The sequence below is a fragment of the Mus caroli genome, chromosome 10 (genome assembly GCF_900094665.2).
Source record: "Mus caroli chromosome 10, CAROLI_EIJ_v1.1, whole genome shotgun sequence".
In the NCBI taxonomy this organism is placed as follows: Eukaryota; Metazoa; Chordata; class Mammalia; order Rodentia; family Muridae; genus Mus; species Mus caroli.
In genome coordinates, this window is record NC_034579.1 from 122,566,826 (window position 1) to 122,584,254 (window position 17,429).

At 38.0% G+C, this 17,429-nt stretch overlaps 1 protein-coding gene across 2 annotated transcripts in view; it reads left to right on the forward strand.

The window, feature by feature from the left end:
• Positions 1–17,429, forward strand: part of Tespa1 (thymocyte expressed, positive selection associated 1) — a 93,867-nt gene that overhangs the window by 44,169 nt on the left and 32,269 nt on the right. The window contains exons 2-3 of one of the 2 annotated variants that reach the window (XM_029482182.1): positions 10,355–10,471; positions 15,210–15,381. The gene's annotated coding sequence lies outside the window, so the exon portion shown is untranslated. The remainder of the gene's footprint in view (positions 1–10,354; positions 10,472–15,209; positions 15,382–17,429) is intronic. The other variant, XM_021175048.2, reaches the window with a different exon arrangement.

A 17,429-nucleotide genomic window follows, 5' to 3' on the forward strand; every position in this document is an offset into this window, starting at 1 on the left:
CCAACCCTTACAATTCCGTTTCAGTTTCGCCTTCTCCAGCTGGTGAGTTACTTCTTTCCAGGTTCTGTCCCTGTCTCTGAAGCCATTTCTCTTCTTTCCACTTCTTTCCCTCTTCTACTCCATGCCTTCTTTCTTCTCTTTTTTTTAATAATTTTTTTAAAAAATTATTTATTTATTCACTTTACAAGCCCCTCTTTCTTAGAGCCTGACAAGGAGAACGCTGAGCTAAGTCTCCTGCACTGACCCCTCTCAGGAGCTTCTGCAGATATCTTCTGATCAGAAATCAGCTGCTGTCTCATTTCCTTTGAGGAACTGATGCATAAGGCTGCATTCTACAACACTCTTCCCCTTCTTCCAGCTATTACAGTTTTTTGTCCCCTCATCCATAGTGTTCTGCCAGCCTTGGGGATGGGGGTGGGGGTTTGTGACACTGATGTCCTGTTTCTGACTGAGCACTAAACAGACACATATTCTTAGCACTTGACAGTTATGAGTCTCTGCATTAACTGCTGCCCATAGCCCATAACAGAAGGAAGTTTCTCTGATTAGCATATTTTGAAATTTTAATCTCCAAGGTGATATTAAAAGACAGCGATTTAGGAAATGGTTGGTTCATTAGGACAGACAATTTATGAATTAAATTAATACCCTTGTTAAAAAAATTCTAGAGAGCTAGCTCTCCCTTGTTATCATGTGAAGACAGACAAAAGACATGTTAACTAGGCAGCCACCCCTCACCAGATACATGCTCAATTTGAACATGGATTTCAAGCCTTTAGAACTGATGGGAAATAGATTTCTTTTGCTTATAAACTGCCTACTTTGCTTTTAGAATTACAGCCTGCTATATGACTCTATTCTGGTCAGTTTCAGGGACTTCTTGAAGACGTTGAATTGTTTACTTTCTGGATTTTAAATTCAGAAAGGAATGTTCAATGGACTCTAGAACATCCCAGTCTTAAGAAGCTTCCCTCTAAGATCAAATGTTTTATCTCAGAAGAAATGTTATAGAACATAGCCCAAACAAACTAGGACAGTTTCACTTCTAAATTGCCTGTTTTTCTTTCTACCTCCTCCACTTTATGCCTTCTTTTCTTCTAGGTAGAGAGAGAAAATTTGAAACTATTAAAGTCCATGGATTACTCCAAATAGAGTTTATTTGCTTGCTTGCTTGTTGTAAACTTTCAGGGTAACTGGCTCCCATACTATTCAATCCCCAAACGGTCCTTCTCCAAGGCAGGTCCATCTGATCCTAGGTGTTAGCAATTTCTCTAGGCTCTGCCTAACAGTTAGTTAGCAACAGTCATGTATGAGCCTGGCTCACATATAAAGACTGGACTGTTCAACTCTCTCTCTCCATCTCCCTCTCTCTCCATCTCTTCCCCCCTCCTTCTATTCCCTATGTGTCCCTGGCTGGTTTCTTCCTCTATTCCTCTTTCTTCTCTTTTTATCCTTCTCTGTCCCCGTTTCCCTGCCTTAACCCCTTTCTAGGTCTCTGCTTTCCTCCCTGGGTCCCTTACCCCAATAATCTTCCTTTGTACTTGGCCTGTCCTGTGGCATGACTGTTCAGAGGGACAACTTGACAGGGGCCATTGAGGTGCGCCCTCCTGCATTATTACACCATGTGGCTCATAAAACAAAATACTAGGGTTGGTGTAAAACACCATCTAAATTTGATTGGGATCTCCATAAGCCCCAATTCCTCTGAACTGAAAGGGCTTAGACAGAAGAAAGCCCATCAAACAGTACAGGGCCAAAGACACAAATACCAGTGTGTAACCTAGAGTACAGCCAAAGACACAAATACCAGTGTAACCCAGAAAGAACAGAAACAACTTTCCAAAACTAACACAGTCAATCATACCTCAAAAAAAGACAAAGCAGAGCTGGTGAGGTGACTGGGTTGGTATAGCACTTGTGCACTGGGAATCACCACAAGGTGGCATTGTTCTCTAATCTCCACATACACCCTGGGGCACATGTGCTGTGTGTGTGTGTGTGTGTGTGTGTGTGTGTGTGTGTGTGTGTGTGTGTATGTGTGTGTGTGTGTGACACATTTTCCAGAAACAAAGAGACAGTCATTCAGAAAAATAAACTGCTCCATCTTCCTCAAAGATGCACATTTCAGATCTGTTTATGAACATCCCCAAGAAGTTAAGCTTTAAATATACAATCTGATCTTTTAAATTTTTGTATTTCCGCAATTGATGTCATCACAGAACCATATATGTAAGAGGTAATGCTTCTCTTTCAGATATTCATTTCCATGGATGTGTACTTTCACATATATACAGACATTTGGAAGGTAACCAGTGTCACAGCTTTAGTGGACTTGATCTCTGAAAGAACATCTTCTGACTGACTGTTCTTCAGTTCTGCTGAACTTCAGTTTATCTAGACAGAGGAAATCACTCCACCAAGAAGAGTGATTTAGGAGAAGGCATAGGCTAGAAGAGTGATAGTTCCACTTCTCAAGATCTTTTACTCCCAGAATACACAGGCAAAGGACAACAGTACCTACCCAGACATACTTCTCCTTGTAAGAAACCCCTGATGAGTTGCCACTGTTTCCTCCTTTCTACTCACAGTGTTTCCCACTAAAGCCCAGGTTGGCCTGGACGTCACTATGTAGTGCTTGGCAACCTTTTTGCTTTTACTTCCCAAGTGCTAAGATTATAGTCAGGAGCTCTGGTTCTCCTACTCTGATTCTTGGATAAATGTAGGAAGCAAATCACTAAACATCTCACATGAGCAGTTAAAAAAAAAAAAACAGATTCCTACACAAAGTAGTGTTTTTTCATATCATAGGAGACCAGCTTCGCATGGAGCAGATGTCATGCATCTGGGCCTGAGCAGAGGGGCCCAGCTGCTAGGCAGAGCAGGGCTCTGAGCAGCAGCTTCCTCTCTGGGCAGCTGTCCTGGCTGTGCCCCAAGTCTGGGCAACCTTCCAGATGAGCGTTAGCTCCTCAGCTTCAAACTTGTGCCTGGCCCCTCCATCTGTCCATCAGAGCTCAGAAGTGGTTTGGCCATTGCATATGTACAGATATTATTCAAAGGTGATATATATTTGGCTTGAAGTGGACTATAATCTTTAATACATTGTCTGTTACCCTTATAACTTATTACCATGTCTTACTTAATATTCTCATTCTATAACAAATCATATGATAGATATTAGACAATTAATAAAATAACTAGTATAGATGCCATAGGGATTAGTATAATATAGTATAGATGTTATAGTGAATAATCACTTTAATTAAATAAATTCTATAAATCCTTAATTTTAGTGGCATTTACTAATTGTATAATGACATTGAATTATTTATTAATATGAGATAAAGCTTCCATCTATTGGCTCTCTTTTGTTAGCTCACAAAACTGAAGAAAATATCTTAGTTATTTTTCTTTTTTTCTTTATTTTTTTTAGATATTTACTTTATTTACATTTTAAATGTTGTCCCCTTTCTTGGTCTTAGTTATTTCTCTTACAAAAGCAATGTGGTGAAATATAATATAGTAGAAATATTTTCAAATTTACAAAAGCAGTATAATTGTGTCAGTGTTACTCTTAAAATACTTTTTGTAGCAATTTAGCAATCAGGAGAATATATTTTTAAAAGGATTCTTCTGTAGAATAAAAACATTTGGAACCCACTCTGCAGTGTCTTTATTATGGTGATGTCCCAGTAGATGATACAATTTACAATGTCTGAGCACTCTGATGTCTTTCATCCTGATGTCATTCATCATTTCCCTCTTCTCCATCATGTAATGATGTGTGTGACAGTCATTTCACTAAACTCAAAAGACTTAGTCAGGACTACCCTTCTTTTAGTTCTGGAGATACCAGAATATAAAAATACTAGTAAGTTGTTGTTCACATATACACTCTAAAGGGGCTAGAGTTATACTGAATGAAATTAAATTCCCTCCCCCGAAAAAGGTAAAAGCCTGACTAGAAATAGCAAAATTCAATAACCACAGCACTTGCTAATATAGTGCATTTTACATTTCAAAATGTCTACCAATTACATTTTTATTTATTCAGTGAAATTCACCAAGACATTAGATACATACAAATAACAATTTGTGCCTTTATTCATACATCTACAGTCCATCATTTTATTGTAAATGGTTATTTATTTCTTATTAAAATTCATTAAAAGTTTTAAAAACTCAGTCCATATGAAAGGTGTCTTTCCACAAACTTTATATGCCCCAGTACAGGGGAACACCAGGGCCAAAAAAAAAAAATTGGGAATGGGTGAGTAGGGAAATGGGGGAGAGGGTGGAGGGTATGGGGGACTATTGGGATAGCATTGGAAATGTAATTGAGGAAAATACGTAATAAAATATATTAAAAAAAAAAGAAAGGTGTCTTTCTTCCTTTATTTCTATAGGTTGCTACCTTTAACAATGCTCTGGCTTCAGTCTCCTATTGGTGGTATTTCAGGGGAGCCATACCATTACCAGACAGTTTTCATTATTGTTAAGCAAGAGGAAACAGCCATAACTTTACTTTTGGTTTCATGTTGTAACCTTTTCACTCTCCACTGAAACAATTCTTTGCCATCTCCCTTCCTTCAAATATAGACACACTAACAAAGTAGTGTTTCTAAAATTCATCTTCAATAAAGTAAACTGAATAATAAAAACAGATACTAGTTTTATAACTTTTATATTCATCAATTAGTAAAGATGTTAGTAATAACTGATGCAATATCTGCAGGTAATATAAAATTGTATCCATAAAACTCAAGCATTTATATATAAAAGTATAATTTTACCAATCTGTTACATGTACAGTTTGATTTCTATGCAAGCCAAATCATGTAATAAAGAGTAAGTGCATATTTTTTTAAACACCAATGTATCTAGTACACATGTGCAAATAATGCTTTTGGATAATTAAGGTAGGAATAGTATACTTTATAATAAACTTTTTCAAAAAAATGAAAAGCTAGTTCTACCAGATTCCATGTGAAAATGAGCCTGGAGCTACTGCAATCATTATGGATACGTGGGATAACAAACAACTCCTTTTTATGAGCTGGAAGAACAGGTAGGCATATACATGTGTATCACTATATTTGTTTCAGTTGAAACAGATTCTATGGAAAATAGTCAATATATCTAATGGTTATATTCTGGCACTAGGCAGAGTTCTTAGTTGCCATCTGTGAGGTGTGTCCTCCCAAAATGCTCTCATATCTCTTCTGAGCTCTGTGAGCTTGCAGTACCAGGAGACTTTTGCCTCATTTCAATGAAAATATGTAAGGTGACTTCATAATGACTGTTGCAAGGAAGTGCAATTTTGAGTGTTAGCTATTAATGTCTAAGGAAACTCTGGGCAAACACAATTCAATAGTTCATTTCAAATTTTATATCAATTATTTAAAATCAACATAATTGTTATAGTAAATTGCTATTACAAAAAATTAACTATTTTCTTTATTTTTTTATTAGATATTTTCTTTATTTACATTTCAAATGCTATCCTGAAAGTCTCCTATACCCTCCCCCGAACCCTGCTCCCAAACACACCCACTCCCGCTTCCTGGACCTGGCATTCCCCTGTACTGGGGCATATAATCTTTACAAGACCAGGGCCTCTCCTCCCACTGATGGCCTACTGATGGCCGACTAGGCCATCTGCTACATATGCAGCTAGAGACATGAGCTCTGGGGGTACTGGTTAGTTTATATTGCTACTCCTCCTATATGGTTACAGACCCCTTCAGCTCCTTGGATACTTTCTCTAGCTTCTCCATTGGGAGGCCCTGTGTTCTATCTAAGACATGATTGTGAGCATCCATTTCTGTATTTGCCAGGCACTGGCATAGCCTCACAAGAGACAGCTATATCAGGATCCTGTCAGCAAAATCTTGCTAGCATATGCAATAGTGTCTCCATTTGCTGGCTGATTATGGTATGGATCCCCAGGTGGGGCAGTCTCTGGATGGTCCTTCCTTCCATTTCAGCTCCAAACTTTGCCTCTGTAACTCCTTCCATGGGTATTTTGTTCCCCATTCTAAGGAGGGACGAAGTATCCACACTTTGGTCTTCCTTCTTCTTGAGTTTCATGTGTTTTACAAATTTTATCTTGGATATTCTAAGTTTCTGGGCTAATATCCACTTATCAATTAGTGCATATCATGTGTGTTCTTTTGTGATTTGGTTACCTCACTCAGGATGATATCCTCCAGATCCACCCATTTGCCTAAGAATTTCATAAATTCATTGTTTTTAATAGCTGAGTACCACTCCATTGTGTAAATGTACCACATTTTCTGTAACCATTCCTCTATTGAGGGACATCTGGATTCTTTCCAGCTTCTGTCTATTATAAATAAGGCTGCTATGAACATAGTGGAGCATGTGTTCTTATTACCAGTTGGAACATCTTCTGGGTACATGCCCAGGAGAGGTATTGCTGGATCCTCCGGTAGTACTATGTCCAATTTTCTAAGGAACCGCCAGACTTGTTTTCAGAGTGGTTGTACAAGATTACAATCCCACCAAGAATGGAGGAGTGTTCCTCTTTCTTCACATCCTCACCAGCATCTGATGTCACCTGAATTTTTTATCTTAGCCATTCTGACTGGTGTGAGGTGGAATTTCAGGGTTGTTGGTTTTGGTTTTTGTTTGTTTGTTTGTTTGTTTGTTTGTTTTTTCATTTCCCTGATGATTAAGGATGTTGAACATTTTTTCAGGTACTTTTCACCCAGAAATCAACTTTTTCAAACAACTTATTTTAGGATACAGGTCTCAAATCATAAATAAGTGAATAAAAAGAGATGGCCATTTGAAATATTTAAACTTTTCAAAACTAAAATATTTTTACTTGCTCAGTGATTAGATAAATAAATCAGCTTTCAGCCCAGACCAGACATCTTCAAATTTTATATCAACTATTTAAAGGCCATTCACATTCACCTTTAAAGGTCTTCATTAAAGGCTGCTGAAGTTTAGCACAGAGAAGTAATTAAGGGTAATAATGACCATATTTTCTGATCAAAGATATAAAAAAGACATTCTGTATCTTATTTAAATGAACAGATAAAAATGGAATGACAGTTAATTTGGCTTTTTGGAATAAGGAAATATATGGCATTGACAAAACATCTATTTCTAGATATATAACATTCATAAAATTAAACATAAAATATTGTGCTGTGCTATCTAAAGACATCTTTCAAATATGACATAGAAACAGATAAATAAGTACTAAGAGTGTTTCATTTGCTGTACATAATGACATAAATGCATGGAATCCTCCATTTGGAAGCAACTATGCTCTGATTCTCGTGTTTCAAGGACTCTTAACTTTAAAGATAGTCTTATAACTTTAGATGTACAGAGATGAAAAAAAAAGGGAGTAATCATAGAAAATGGAAGTAAAAGGAATGGAAGCAATAAAAACACCGAGGATAGTCACCGAGTGTGGTCATTTGGTTATAGTGTTACAGCACCATAATAGAATCCATACTTTTGGATTTTACTGAAATCTACCATTTATAAGCAGTATTAAGTAATATTTACTAAAATATTTTTAACTTTTTAAATTGGAGCACTATACTGAGTTTTTAAGATATTTATTTATTCATTCACTTATTTATTTAGTGTGTAGGTTTTGTTTGCCTGAGTCTATGTGTACTAGGTGCCTGCTTAAGGTTCTGTATAATTGACTGTGAGTGCTCAGCTATAAATGACATCTGTATCAACTTTCAACCCAAAACTCAAGGAACTTCACTGAAGAGGGAAATAATATAAGAGCCATAGGATGTGGAGGGATGGTATGAAAAACTGTCATCCGGGCTGTTGCACACATGAACCCAGTACAGCAGAAATTACCCATGCAAGATCCGTAGATAAAACCAATCCAGTTAAATATTCCAGCATGGTGCAGGGCATGGATTCCAAAACCCTACTTCTAGATGAAAAGCTATTTAGCAATTGATGACTGCTGAAGGAGGGAGAGTCATTTTTTTAAGTGTGGCACTACTTGGAGTTAGTGATCTAAAAATGAATGATAAAAGTAGAATATGAAGGTGGAAGGTAGATGTTATAGGGTGGTCCTGTGAGGAGTTGGAGAATGGGAAATAAAGAGTAGATATGATGATTTAGATGCAATGAATAAGTGCATGACATTTTCAATGGCTAAATAAAGAAAAAAGATGAAAAACGAAAATCATGTTCCTAGAACTTAATTTTCTGAGCAAAAACTTTATTTGAACCTTTCTCCACCATGTTACAGCTATATTTAAATTGTATATGGCTATTCAAGTGGGTTATCTCATTGGTATTTGAAATGCAATTTGGGGCCATAGTAAATAGGAAATCCAACTATCACTTCAATCCTAAAATTAAAAGAGAGTGTACATCTGAAAGCAGTTACACTTAGCATATGAGAGGAGTACTTTGTACAATGACTGTTCTGATAAATATTTATACTAAGTGTGCAGGCAACCATGGAGTTGGCTTGGCCGGCTGGCTTGAAAGGCATGCATCATAGGTTTTTCAGGTTAGAGTCCATGACTCCTGGAGCACAATGTGCCTTCCAGTTTCTGAGAGACTGATGCACTCCCTCAGGCAGTGCAGTATCCAGGCCTCTTTGTTTCCCTTGGAAGTCTAAGAAGCAAAGAAGCTTGACAGGACAATTGGTTGTAGATATTAATCTCATGTATCCTGTATGGCTTGCAAATGTCATTATACCCTGACAACTACCATGTTATTGATCCTGGCAACTGCCATCGTATTTTGTTTCTGATAAGGGTATAAAAAGTCTGATTGCTCTCAATAAAATTGCCACAGCCTCAGTTGTGCTGTTGCTACTCCAACCTAGCCTGATATAACTCCTTGAGGCCATATCAGGTGACCTTGGACCAGAGTAAGCATGGGTGCTGACATAGGGTAATGTTTCATTTCAATTGTCAATTTGCTGAAACTTGGAGTTACCTAGGAAATGGTTATGCCTATAAGTGATTATCTTGATAAGTTATTGAGCTTGGAAGACCTGCTCACTTTGTGTGGCCCCTTTCCCTGGACTGAGATCCTGGACTGTATAAAAGGAAAAAAGTGAGCTGAGCACAAACATTTATGACTTTCTCTCTACTGCAGGTGCAATGTCGCCAGCTAGATCAACTTCTTCCTGTGACTTTTCCATGACCCCAGATCAATCCTTCCTTTCTTACATTACTCTTACCAAAGTCTTTTATCACAGTGGCTAGAAAGGTAACTAAGACAGTACATAAGTCCAAGAGGAAAGAATAAAATCAGAAGATGCAGGAGATATCTAGACTGAATAGGGAACTATCAAAGAAACCAAGAAGAAAGCCCAATAGGAGATGCTGTGGCTGTGATGGAGGCATGGTCAGTGGTACTAAATGCTTCCCAGGATGAAAGTGAAAGTGGGAAACTCTCTTCTAGAGTTTAATAAGGCCTCCCTGAAACTAAAAGACAGCAAACTGAAGACAGCTCTGGGATGTAGTCATCTTTAAAAGTCTAACTGTTAAAAATTTATTGTAAAAGTAGTTAGTTATTTCCTAGAATAAGGGAACCTGAAGTGGGTTTAAGCATAATAAGCAAAATGTTAGAAAATGAACATGGCTCAGTGAGTAAAGTTGACTTCTAATAAGCCTGATGACCTGAGTTCAAACCCAGGATCTACATGGTGGAAGGAGAAGATTTACTCCTTCAAACTGTCCTCTAACCTCCACATGCATGCTGTGACAGGGGCATAAACACACACACACACACACACACACACACAGAGAGAGAGAGAGAGAGAGAGAGAGAGAGAGAGAGAGAGAGAGAGAGAATATGCACACATAGAAACACAAATAAATCCAGTAAAAAATTTTAAAAAGAAGTTAATGCATAAAAATTGTTTTCATTAATAGTATTTATGAAGAAGCTTCTGGGGGGTCTACCTGAGTGTGAAAGAGTTATGAAAAGCCCAGGTAGGGAGAAGTTCTCAACTATGGAATAAATGTGAGTAGATTTTATGGAGAGACAGGTCTAATTTTTAAATCATTCTCCACATTTTCTATGTACATTTGGCTACAGGAGTAGATTCTAACTGCTTCTAATTATATTGGAGGAAGACTTTCCCAGATTCCCATTGTCTAGTGGGCAATACCCCTCCCTAGGTGTAGAAAACTGAAGTCACTGCAAGCAGCCATTTCAGGGGATGGGCTCTGCCTGTAAGCTTATGGGTGATAGATGCTTTATTCTTCCGTCTCCTAAGCTAGAGCAGAGGATGTGGCTGGCTAAGAGGCAGAGGCTGTGCAGATGCGTGTATAGATATCTCTGTGTTCTCTCACATCCGCTTCCTCTTTTGAGCTGACAGTTGAATGAGAACAGAGAGAAAGTCACAGTCTGCGATATGAAACTATCACACAGTCCTCACCTCTAGCACCACTCCTGAGAAAGATTCAACCCTGTTTCGAGAACTTTCTTACCTCTGGTAAGTGTAGTTTTTCTTTGGCTTTAGGGTGGAACTGATATAGAGTTATAGATAGTTACAGAGAAAAGGATACATACGGGTCAGGGGGGAAAAATCTGGCTTCCAAGTTAAGAGATTTATCAGGAGAGAAACTTTCATTCCTGACCTTAACTCTACAGCCTCATCATTGGAACTATTGAGCAGAGAGATGCCTCTTTCCATCCTCCTGGTTACCAGATGTTATTGTTCTGGGGTCATGAATCATGGCCTTTTTGATGAACTGAATTGCTATTCACAAAATTCCTTTTTTCTCATGAGAATTCTTAGCATCTTGCTGAACTCATATGTGCGGCCATTTAATTCTATTTTCAATTATGAAAAGTTGTGAACAAGAGAAGTTTCCTGGTTTGATGATAGGTTCTGTTTAGTGCCCTTATCTCTGAATTTGGGAATATACAAATCTAGCCTGACTTTTCTCTCAGCTTTTCTTTGGAATCTTCAGCAAAAGAATATGGAGATAAAGTGTTGTGAGGTATGTAAAAATTACTATGTAGGAAAATTTGCACAGTTGGATAATGACAGGCCAAATTTACTAAAAGCCCATGGTCCACATTTTATGAAGACTAGAGTTTTGCCTTATATCTCATTTAAATATGTTGACCTCTCAGTGACCTACATAATATTGGAGCTGGCATCTCCAACACCCTTTGTTTCAGGGTAGCCATCCATCTGTATCCTGGGAAAGGAAGAGGCATGGAAATATCATTCACACTGGGCTTTTCCCACAACCCACTTTATCCCACAACCCATTTTATTCCACCACCCACTTTATCCATGGGTAGAAGAGGCAATGTAGGGATTTAGGGCAGAGCCTCATCAAGATAAAAGTGTACTGTAGAAATAGTTTAGTAAGATAATAAGCATTTAAAACAATGCCCAAGGAAATATCTGTGACTTTGTATATCACAAAGGTCCTTAATTGGAGGTTTTAGACAATTCATGAGTAATTAGAGGTTGGAAGCTTGCAAATGTCCAAGCTTCTGATTCAGCAGATGTTCAGCTTGAGTGGTAAGAGCCAGGGATCTGCAGTCTCCTATATCATGACCATTGGTAAAAAGAAAAAGAAAAAAAGAGCTCAAAAGGACAGGTTTATTGGTTGTCTCATACAGAAAATGTTATCATAGATAGCAAGATAAAGCTATAGTAGGAGGGATAGAAAAAGAGCCAACAAACACAGACACTCAGACAGATTTAGAGGCCATTTATAACCAGACTAATAATGTTCTCTTAACTCCTTCGATCCTCTGAAAGTTAAGATATTTTCTAGGATGAAACACTATATAGTGATGTGGAGAGACTTTTAGGTTCAAGTTCTGACATTCAGATTATAATAGAAAGTTGGGTCTTGGCTCGTGTCTTAGTCTTGACCCATGTCATGACTCAAGCTTCACTCTGAATGGCAGCAATGGAAAAGACACAGAATTACTTTCTATGTGTAGACTCATAGCTGCCTGATTTCTACTTAGAGGTCAAGGAAAGTGACTAACCCAAAAGCCACAGCCCTATGCTCAACCCATACCCAGGCCCAGTGAGAATGGCCAAAACACAGATTTGGGCTGAGAAGAGAATCTGTCAAATAAGCTGAGGGATGAGAAGAGTATATGTATCTACTGTGCAATAAAAGGGGGAAATGAGAACAAGAATGAAGTAACTCCATGACCATGAAAACAAAACATTGAGTTAATGATAGCAATACACAGAGATCATTAGGTAGTCAAGAAATCTCTTCACTTATTCTAAACAAGTCTAAATAAAGCTATGTGTAATTAGCCAGAGTGAGCTATTTTCTTATTCCTGATACCTTTTAGTCTGCTGGGATTTTTTTAATGGCATCTCTCACACACCAACAACACAGTATGACTTGATGCAAATATATGACTTTAATATCTCCCATGGTCATTTATAAACCTTCCAGAAATCTCCCTCATATCTGAATGTTCAAAGGGAATGACAGGAAAAGAACTTAGATGATTTGCTTTTAATATTCAGCTAAATTTGTTTGTGGGAAAATGGCATTAAAAAAAAGGAAAGGCAAAGGCATTACTGTTGAAGGCAAACTTCAACACCACAGGGTAAACTGAGGAGAGCTAAGTATAGAGTCAGTGACTGGGGGCTGGTGCTGATAGCAACAGGTTTGATAGCAACCAACAGGGGCTGCTGCTGATGGCAGCGAGCAACTAGAAAAAAGAAAGGATTGGAGCTAAGACGAAAGGATGGACCATCCAGAGACTACCCCACCCAGGGATCCATCCCATAATCAGCCACCAAACCCAGACACTATTGCATATGCCAGCAAGATTTTGCTGAAAGGACCCTGATATAGCTATCTTGACTGAGGCTATGCCAGTGCCTGGCAAATACAGAAGTGGATGGTCACAGTCATCTATAGGATGGAACACAGGGCCCACAATGGAGGAGCTAGAGAAAGTACCCAAGGAGCTGAAGGGGTCTGCAACCCTATAGGTGGAACTAGGTGGAACAACAATATGAACTAACCAGTACCCCCCAGAGCTCATGTCTCTAGCTGCATATGTAGCAGAGGATGGCCTAGTCCACCATCATTTGGGAAGAAAGGCCCCTTGGTCTTGCAAACTTTATATGCCCCAGTACAGGGGAACACCTGGACCAAGAAGTGGGAGTAGGTGGGTAGAGGAGCAGGGTGGGGGGAGGGTATAGGGAGCTTTCAGGATAGCATTTGAAATGTAAATGAAGAAAATATCTAATAAAAAAAGATGTAAAAAAAAGAAAAAAGAAAGGAGAGGTAAATCATACACAGGCATGCACACACACACACACATGCACTGAGTGGATGAAGCAAGAAAAACAACAACATGTATATATATATATATATATATATATATATATATATATATATGCACACACATATTCCCACACTAGATGGATAAAGCAAAGCTTCAACCAACTTTACATATATATATACATATACAAATATACACATACATGTATACACATATACATATTTGGTGGATGGAGCAAACACCAAAAACAAGTTGACTTCAACAACTTTATTTTTTCTTTTAGCCTTTTTATACCATGAAGTCAAAGTTCTGTATATAAAAAAAGATGACACCATAGCCACAGATTCATATTCTCTAAAAAAAATCACCACAAAAACATATTCTTCAAAATAGATTAAAATCATTACACAAAAGGAATTTACAACAGGATTATTGATTATGTATTTTTCTTTTGAAACTCATACCTAACTAAATATTTTCAATCTAACTTTCTTTCTATAAATTTATCATAACCCTAAAGCAATAATTTTTGTCATGATTAATAAGATTTAAGCAAGCATATTTATAGTAGCAAGCTTTTTCCTATGCTTAGCTGACAATCTGTATTTACCAAGAAACAGATCGTCACCCATCTTACGTCTTTTTTTTTTTTTTGAAGTCTTTTCAGCTAAAATGGCCAATCATCTTATATTAAGAATTATTTGCTCTTTTCCTAGTGTACAGCAAAACATTTGGCCACATCCCTAGATCACAAGATGCAGGAACTCAGACATAGCCTAGAATGACTGTTTTCTTTGATCATTAACTTGTCCCAAGCCTAGTTTTCTCTTCCAAGTATGAGTATGTGCTTATAATGCATGAAACTCACTCTACTCCTTTTTTAACTTATGCAGCCTTCACCATACAACAAGGGAGGGAGCATGTTCCACTCTTAATTCTAACTTTATTATATGTTTCTGTCAAACAACTTAAACCATCTCCTTAAACTTTCTATCAACTACTCTAACTTCCTAAAACTATTTAAATATCTTCAGAATTTCTGTACAATCATTAATTTATCTAAACAATATTGTTCTATGCAAGTTCATGTTGATTTGCAGGAAAATTGCCCAATAGAGTGGGCTATCACCCAGCAAGTAATCATACCAGGCTACAGGGAGTAAGAGTCTCCCCACATCTAATCACACCAAGCTGAATATACAAGGAATATAGGAATGACAAACATGAGAGGGCACATCAGTAGCAAGAAGCAATCCTGGGATGAAACCTCTGGGGCTGTGCCTATCCAAGGTATACCCATTGCAACTGTGCAAAATTGTGGGCTATCTCCAGGAAGCTCATTTGCCCACTGCAGCTCCTCCTGCATGGAGTCTACTATGTTACATTTCATAGTTTCTATTATTTACTAAATAATACTAACTTTTTTTTTATTTACTAAGTAACAACATTTTTCTACCCTGTGAAACAAAGACTGGAGTGCTGTAAGGAATGAAAAAAGAAAGTCAAAGAAGTTACATTGTGTAGTTTCTACTGTTTACTAAATAACACCCTTTTTTCCTTTTCCCTAATCCAGAGACTGAAGTGCTCCCTTAGGTCATAGATGTCTCAGAGTGCTCCAACATCACAAGAATAAGTTTTTATTTAATAATGTTCCTAGAGCCACACTGGTTACCATTGATCTAAAAGGAGTGCAACAGCCTATTGTAGGTTTTTGATACATAAGTTTGAAGAGGGTCAATCTGGCTTGAAGTTAAATTTGCCCTTTCCACAGAGAAATGCTGTCTGCTCTGGGATTTCCCCAGACTTCTGAATTGGTAAGACTGTGCCTGGGGCTAAGGATGCAGAAGTTCTGTTGGGCCACATCATGGAAACTCTATTTCCTTTTTTTGTTTTTTTTGTTTTTTTGGTTTTTTTTTTTTTACCCTTGATCTCACTCTCAGTCCCAATTCACAGGTACTGCTTAGGGCATAAATAACATACAGAGAAGAGGGGCCTGTCTGGTCTGTTGGTAGAAGGAGGTCCCAAGCACTGAAGACTGATCTAGAACCTGAGAGTGGTAGGAAGAACCCTGTGTGATAAAAGGAAGAGAGAACACACTTGCGATTTAAACTTGTGAGTCCTATGTTCTATCTTCCCTTCTCTCCCTCCCTCCTTCTCTTACTCCATGCCTCCTTTCTCCTTCCTTCCCTCAACTTTCCTTACCCCTTCTTATCTCTGTCTAGTAATTTTACTCTAAAGTGAGTGTCCAGGATTAGATTTCCCTCTGTTCCCTCTGGACATTGTATAAGGATAGGCACTATTGAAGTAGAGAATGATTTAATGGACAGAACTAGATGAGGATCTGAATCAGATCACCAGTACTCATGTAAAAGCTAGAGGTGGTGGTGCAATCTGTTATTAATGCTGAAGTAGTGGAGATAAAAGACCCCCAAGGACTCACTGTCCAGCCAGCTTACAAAATCAGTATATCCCAAATTTAGTGAGAGACTATTTCAGAGAATGATAGAGGAAGACACCAAATATAGACCTTTGGCCTCTATAGATGCACATATGAGTACATGCATGTATAAATATAACACACACAAATAAATAGAAAATAATAAGGGATTATTTTTCTCACAGTTGATCTCTGCCTAATACGAGCACCTCTCTTTAACATCCTGATATGGTGCACTCTAGTGTATTCTAATGATCATTCCCTTGTCTCCCTTTTTTGAGACTAGCTTATATTGAGAGAAAATTAATAACAACCTTGCATATTATTTATTATATAATACCTAATTTTAATCTTCAATAACACACAATGTGTGGCAATTATCAGTTTACATATTGAAAACACTTAGATACAGAGAGGTTGAGTAGTTTTGCCAAAAACTCTAAGTGGATAAACTACTATTTTTAAACAGGAATACTCTGATTCCAAGTCCCAAGCTCTGCCTACATGTTTTTCTTTCCCTGAGTTTCTAAATAAAACTGCAAAGAAAAGGAAACATTGCCCATGTTACTGGGAGTTTAAAAATATCCCTACACTGAACCATATATAAGCACAGGTATTGTCAGCTTCACAGTGGTAGGCCCATTTGTTATATTTAAATATTAAGATAGGTGGGGAAGAACTGTGAGGAGTAGAGGGGGGAGAAACTGTAACCAGGATATATTATATAAAACAGGTCTATTTTCAATACATGGAAAAAAAAGAGGAGGAAGAGGAGAAGAGAGAGGAGGAAAAGGAGGAAGGGGGAAGGGTGCGGAAGAGGCAGTAGCCCACTTTGCACATTGTTAATATATCACATCCCAGAGAAATGCATCAACCACTATTTCCAGTTTTAAATAAAAATTAAACCTCCCCCTTGGGGAAAAAAAGATATGTCCACAGTAAATTGTGGTAGATATCATTGCTCCCAGTCCTCTTAATGCAGCACAATTTACCCTAGCTGCCCCTGCCCTTTCCACGAGATTTCCCAGACTGTTCAAAAAAAAAAAAAAATCTAGCAATTCAGTAACTAGGCCTATGCTGAGCCTGGCCCCAGGGCTGTGACTATTAACTTTGTTAATTCAGTGCTTTTCTACAATAACTGCTAAAATATTCTAATTCTACAATCTGGAAGCAATGAAGAAATTTCATGTAATCCCAAATTGAACCTTGTTGGAAAACTGACCTGCAAGCCCGAGGAAGGTTAGTCTGCTTCCAGATCACCAAGATGGAATCAAGAAGAAAACTATGCTGGTAACACAAACAAAACAATACTTTTTTTTGCTGTGATCATCACACAGCTCAGTACAAAATGTGTTAGGTTTATGCTTTTTCTACTCCACCAGATTATAAAATAGTCAGCTTAACAGTATATAAAGCAGAGAATTTACTAAAATAATCTTGTTGTGTTTTATGAATCGCAGCATGATGTGGAGAGAGGGAGGATCTGCTAAGGTGTGCCCCTGAACAATCAAGCCATATGGCAGGCCTAGTACAGAAAGAAGTTTATTGGAAGGAAGGTGAAGAGCAGAATGGAGACCTGGAAAGGAGTAGAGGCAGAGAAAGGAAGGGAGACAGAGAAGGATAGAAAGAGGGAGGAGAGAGGAAGAGAGGCTTCAAGCTTGAGGGAGAGGGAGAGAGAGAGAGAGAGAGAGAGAGAGAGAGAGAGAGAGAGAGAGAGAGAGAG